Below are 6743 nucleotides of genomic sequence, written 5' to 3'. Positions count from 1 at the left end.
GCTCCGCCTGTATCCACGCATCTGCTCGTCCAGTGTGGTCAGGGGGCCACCCACCCAGCCCGTCAGCCCCCAACTCCGGTAGGGACACGGAACAGAAATCCCCATGTCACACGTGGCTGGTGGCCCACGCGGTCGGGTCTATGTCTGTCTGTCTCTTCGACCCCAGCCCTGCCCTGTGCATGCGCTCCTTGGGCCTGGCTCCCCGGCCCCTGTCACAGCACTGACTTGGGCCCCTCTCCCCAGCTCTGGCCGTCTCGGCCTCCCACTTTCTCTCATGGGATCCACACCACATCCTCTCCTTTCTCCCCTTCCACTCCCTCGGAGGACGTTCGGGAGTGACAGCGGGTATACGTTGGTCTGGGCGTCCCTGGCCCCAGGGGACAAGCCCTGCTGAGGCCACGGCAGCCCTTGGCTGGTGAGGGCGGCTCTCCCCTTAGGACTCCCCTCTTCCTCGCTCCCTCGGGGCCACCCGCCCCCTGCCACCTGCAGCCCTCCCTGCCTGGCGGGCCCCAGCGCCCCACTTCTGCCCCACCAGCATTGCTTTTTGTCTGCCACACATTGCTCTCTGGGTGGGACTCTGGGGCCACCCCATTTCCACGAGGCCACCCAGACAGCGGGTATGGCACTGACTCACCCTCAGGGACAGAGGAGGAAGGACCGTCACCTGTCACCCGTCCAGGAGGAAGGCCTGGGTGCGTTGACCCAGGGGGACCCTGTGACTTGAGAGGTGGGTGCTCTTTGAGGGGGTCTAGAGCCCCCTGGTCCCGATCAAAGCTGCGGGTTCGGGGTGGGGAGAACTTTACAGGCCCCACCTCATAAGAGGCCATCCGGTCAGTGCCCCCCTGTGCCAAGCGTGGCCGGGACACGTGGCCCTGCTGTGTGTTCCCCAACTACCCTGGGCCCAGGGGCACCATCCCCCTCACGGTGGGCGGGGGGGGGGAGGGCGGGGAACTGAGTCTCCACGTGCCTGGAGCACATGGCAGGAGATGGCCGAGTGGGATGAGAACCCCACAGGGGTCCTCCCTGCTGCTGCAGCCCTCGGCACCCAGGAGACAGCCAGGAGGGGCCGCCTACCCCCACACTTCACCCTGAGGATGTGCATCCAGGCCCAGGCCCTGAGGTCAGGCTGCTTAGTGGCTCCCACGGGAGGGTGAGTGGGGCCAGAGCCCAGCCTTGCCCTGCAGGCCCGTGCCGCCCAGGGGAGGGGCACCTGACTGAGATCGCACGAAGCTTCCGTGGGGACCGTGGTGGCCCGCGCCCAGCTCCTCAGTGTCCACCCTCACAGGACACAGTCTCTCACTGAGCTCTGCTCTGAGCAGCCCCACCCCTACCCCCCGCCTCCAATCCCCCAGGCAGGAGGAAGCCTCAGCTTTTCGGCAGAGGCCGACCCAGGAAGGGTCCGTGTCTGAGTCCCCGCAGCAAGCCCTGAGACAGGAATCAGCCCAAGCAACATATCTGGGAGGAGCCCCCACCCCCACCCCCAGCCCCGTGGAGAGTGAGGGTCAAAGGGAAGGGAAAGGGCAAGTGATGGAACATAGTAGCAAGAGAGCGCCTGCCTCGGGGCCCCCCAGCCTGCGCGTATACTCCCATCCCCCGGAGTTGGTTCCTGCTGCCCGCCTGCCGGGCACTACCAGATCAGCAGCCAATGCTTCCCCATTGTCCCCGGGGCACTGGAAGTTCCCCGGAATCTTGGAGGCAGGGAATGGGGAGTGGGGCTTGCCCAAGGCCATTTTCTGAGACGGGCTGGGTGTGGCATAGCGATGATATCCCGCCGCTGCCCCCACTTCCTGGCACAGGCCTCCTACGTCCCTTGGATTCCCTGGGTGATAGGCGTGTTTTTGTTCTAATGAGAAGTGGTCACCAGAAAGACCCAGAATGACTAAAAGCTTGGAACTTTCAGGCCCACCCCCTCCATCAGGTGGGTGGTGGCAGAGAGGGGCTGGAGCTTGAGTTAAGGACCCGTTGTTCCCGTGAGACGAAGCCTCTGCAAAACTCCCTGAACTCTAGGCTCCAGAGAGCTTCCTGTTTGGTGAACACATCCACGTGCTGGAGGGGGTCACCCCAGCTTCAGGGGACAGCCCCGGACCCTTCCAGACCTCCCCTGTACACCTCTTGATTTGGCCATTCATCTGTACTCTTTGTAATATCTCCTATAATAAGCCGGTAAACATAAGCAGCATCTTCCTGGGTTCTGTGAGCTGCCCTGGGACCTGAGGAGGGGGTCATGGGAACCCCAGTTTGTAGCTGGCTGGTCAGAAGTACAGGCGGCCAGGACTTGCAAAGAGTGTGTGCAGTGGCGGTCGTTTTATGGGACTGAGCCCTTGACCTAGCTCCCGGTAGTTCACGTCAGAGCTAAGTTGACCTGCAGGACACGCAGCCAGGGCCGGAGCGGGGAACTGGCTGGGGTGGGAACCACGCACTTGGCATCAGAAGGCGCTGTGAGAAGGCCGTTTCGCTGCCTAAGCCAGGGAGGGAACCGGCTGCCTCGTCTCCTGGCCGGGGCAGGGGGGTTACATCAGCTGGCCTGGGGGCCGGGGAGCTTCCCAGGGACCCGAAACTCCAGGCCCAAGCCTCCTCCCCAGGCACAGGGCCCCCCTGCAGCATCTGGCCCCAGGGACCCCGTGTCCAGGCTGCCGTCCGTGGCCTCCTGTGGGGCAGTCGAGGCGGGCATGCCATGGGTGGCGGGAGTTAGTGCTACACGTCATCGGCTGCCCGAGGCTCACGGCTCCGTACAGAACACAGGCCCAGGTGGCCACCAGGGCAGGGGCTGGGGCCTCGGAGCAGGATTGCTGGCAGCAGACGGCCAAAGCCCTTTGCTCGGGCACCAGAAAACGCCTTCCCGGGCCGTGTGACCATCCTTCCGTGGCTCCCCATCCGAGATGCTCTGTCCACGGAGGTCAGATGGACAAGCCCACTGCAGGAGGCCTTGTCCCGGGTCAAGTCCCGGCTGAGAAGCTTCCTGGGCTCCTCGCCTGAGGCGTCTTGTCCATGAGGCTCAGATGAGGGGATCCAAGACAAGGGCTTATTCCGCTGCCCTGCACACAGTAGGTGCTCTCTGAATGGCCAGTTGGCCCTTGGGCCAGGGTCTGGGAATGTGCCTTGTGTCCCCGGGCAGCCTGGGACTCCTGGCAGGGGGTCCACTCGTGGTCCATCCTGTGCACCTGTTACAGGTGCATCACCCCGATGGGTGGGGACCATGTGAGGCTGGCTGTTCAATCTTGGCTCGAGTCCAGAGACGCCTTCAGAAGGAAACCGAAGCAGTTCCCTGGCGAGGATTGCTGGGCTCGGGGGGCCACTTGCCCAGGGCCGGGCAAACAGTGAAGAGGGACATGGGAAGACCTGGTTTTACTCTGCCCCAGCCTGAGGAAGGAGCCCAGGACACTGTGGGGCTTAACTGGATTAAACTGAATGCCGTGCTGTGAGCAGGTAGACAGGCACCTGTCCCAGGCAGCCAGGAACTCAGCGCCGCCCACAGGTGGGCCGGTGGGCAGGTGCACAGGGCCCAGCAGCAGGACTGAGGATATGGAACCCGCTTGCAGCAGCGGCACCTGGGAGACCAAAGGGCCGGCTGGCTGGCCCTGTGGGCAGGAGGGTCTGGGAAGGCTTCCTGGAGGAGGTGGCGTGGGGTGGGGGAGGAAGAAGGGATTTCTAGGAGTGCAGGAGGGCGGAGCGAAGACCTGGAGGCAGGACAGCAGGCTCGTGAGCCCCTGGAACACGGAGGGGCCCCGCCACTCCTCTCGGCCATTGAGGACCGACAGGGTCTGTGCTCGGCTGGGGCAGGCCCCACGAAGAGGTGGTGACCTTGTGGGGACACAGGGGAGGGGGTCGGGTTCTGTTTGGGGCCAGACGGGGGCCTGAGGAGGGCGGAGACACCCAGGAGGCAAACGGGCAGGAGCCCAACGGGCAGGAGCCCAGGAGAGAGGCCAGGCCGGGAGACAGGAGGGAAAGAAGAGGGGTTTGGGCCAGCGGGGGGTGTGGGGTTTGTGGCTGGGTCCTGTTGGACCTGGGGGATGGGGGTGTTGGCCACTGCCCGCTTCTCCACCTCACGTCCTGTACCCCTCCCACAGAGCACACAGTGTGCCCCAGCCACGGTGGCCTTTTCTTCTCCATCAGCAAGCCTGTTGTGCTTTGGGGACTCGACCGTTCTCTCTGCCTGGATGGGTGCCCTGCCCACCGGCCTCACGGGGCCGCCTGCATTCTGCTCTCAGCCCCACATCACCTCCCACGAGGGGCCCCTCCTGACCACCCGGCTGTCCGTGGAGGAGGTGGCCCAATCTGGAATGGTCTCTTTGCTTGCTCATGCATTGTGTGCTCTGTCCTCTGCTGAAATGTGAGCCCCTGGGAAGGTGGCCGGTGGGTGGAGGGCACTGGGTGGGAGGTGGCTGCGAGCCGTCCCCAGTCTGGAGGCAGGGCCCTGCGTGGGTCGAGCACGAGGTCTGGAGCTCAAACACAGCTCCTGCTCTGCCTTGCTGTGTGACCACAGGCTGGCCACTCCACTTCTCTGAGCCTGGACTTCTCATGTGTAGAATGGAGATAATGATGTGCAGCTCAGCGGGAGCTTGAAGGTTCTATCTAAAAGCCTGGAATGTGTGAGCATGCCTGGGTGCCCAGCAAACATGGGTTGAATGAAAGAATGAACATAGCCATTCCCCGGCTGTGAAGCAGTCTTGGCCCTGTGAGACACATGACCTTGGCCTCAGTGTCCTGCTCCATAAAATGAGATCTACCCCATTTCAGCCCCCAAATCCACCACCCACAGGAGGAGAAGACATGAGGCTCTTTCAAGGCTCTCCTGACCCCCAAGATGCTCTGAGCTGTCCAGACGGGGTTCTCTGAGGCAGGTAGGACCCCAACTCTCCACCCTGTGGAAAGTGTTGAGCAAAGCCAGGACAGGATGCTCTGTGGTCCGTATTCATCCGACCCTGCCCCTCTGCCACCCCCAACACACAGTCAGGGAAGAGGCCACGGGATGGAGAAGGGGAAGTTTGGGCACAACACTGGGCCCAGGTTATCAGGGCCCTCGAGACAAAAAGGCCCCAGGCCATGTATCAGCTCTCTGTAAACTCCTGAGCAGGGCCAACAGGCGGGCTCCCAAGGGCCTCCACCCACCCAGATGGAGAGGGGGTGGACCAGGAATCAGGAGACAGGAAATAGGACAAAGAGCTTAGCCAGCCCGGCAGAAGCCAAGACGTGTCTCATCACCGCAGGCTTTGCAAAAAAACTCGAGACAACCTAAATGGCCACTAATGGGGACTGAACGAGTCTACTGCACTTATGGAGATGAGGCCAAATGGGACAGACGGTACCTGAGCACCCAGCGTGCACACGTCCCAGGGGCCGCTGTAGATGGAACTGATGTGTGCAGCTGACCCCGCTCAGGCAAACAACCCCCCCCCCAACAAACAGACTCTACATTTCTATGCATCAAAAGCTATCTAGAAAAACACGTTTAAGAGATGGAAAGGATACATACCTCTCTGAGAACTGTGGTCTCCTTCGGGGCCAAAAGGGGGTTTCAGAATGGGGTGCAGGCTGGGGGCACCTCAGTCATGGCAACTTGCTTTTTACAAGTACGTGGGGGGAGGGGGGAGAGAGGTGCGGTAGAAATAGAGATGATGGAGAGAAAGGGGGCGAGATGACGGGTGGAGACGGAGAGAGGTGGTGGAGACAGGAGGACGGAGATGGAAGCACAGGAAATCTTGTGCAAAACCCTGACAGCGTGTGACTCCCACCGGGAAGCATCGTGGCAATTGTCCTTCTTTGACTTTTTCTGTATTTTTCGTTTCCACAAACAAACAGAAACTTCACAACACTTACCGGAGAAGATACTGACTGCAACGAGAGGGAAGTCTTGAAGGGCAGAGGTTGTGGTCTTTTTGGAGGAGGGGATGTTCGAAAGAATACAGGCACCCCGAAAAATGACCCAGCCAGAGCCTGTGCTCCGATGCCCCAGGCCCCTTCCGCTGCCAGAATGCCCCCACCACCCTCAGGCCGAGACGTGAACGGAGTCAGGCCACGTGGACTGTAGGAAGTTGTAGCTTTGTCGCGGGCTCAGCGGGAGCCAAGACCCATGAAAACCTGGGGTGGCTGCTTGTCGGCATTTGTGTGGCTGAGTCCTCACAATCACGGAACTGTGTTACGCGTTAGCATTGGCCGAGGCAGGAACCCAGGAGCAGGTGTCTTGGTGAGGGCTCCACATCCTGGTTCCTCCAGGTGCTGTGTGCTCCTGGGCACTGCCATCCTACAGCTGGGGTATCTAGAAACCTCCCCTCTCCCAAGGGCCAGAAGAAGCTATGCCAGGAATAGGCTGTGTGCTTTTCACTTCACCAGCTGAGCCGGGTTGGTCTCGTCCTCCTGATGTTTGTTCCCTTTAGGCAGGACAGGCCTGCAATGGCCCCATAATCACCCAGCTGTCACGCTCTGTCATCCAAAATTCACCAAGCAAAGATCCATAGGAAGACGCCGGATGAGCTGGACCCCACCCGGTTCAGCCTCTTGTCAACTCTGACCTCAGGCAAGTCACTTAAATTAAGCCTCTTTTTTCTTCTGGATAAATGGAGATAAAAATTCTCATTTCATGGGCACCTTGTCCTCAACATTGCTACACACGATAGCAATGCCTTGATAGATCCCAGCTTCCTTCTCCTCCCTTCTCACTGCCTTTCTTTGTCCTACCAGGTACCTGTCCAGCTCTGAGCCTGGCATTCCACTAGTCTTCTAGGAAGCCTGACACCTGATGTCTC

The sequence above is a fragment of the Felis catus genome, chromosome F2 (genome assembly GCF_018350175.1).
Source record: "Felis catus isolate Fca126 chromosome F2, F.catus_Fca126_mat1.0, whole genome shotgun sequence".
Classification (NCBI taxonomy): Eukaryota; Metazoa; Chordata; class Mammalia; order Carnivora; family Felidae; genus Felis; species Felis catus.
This window is presented reverse-complemented; position numbering follows the sequence as displayed.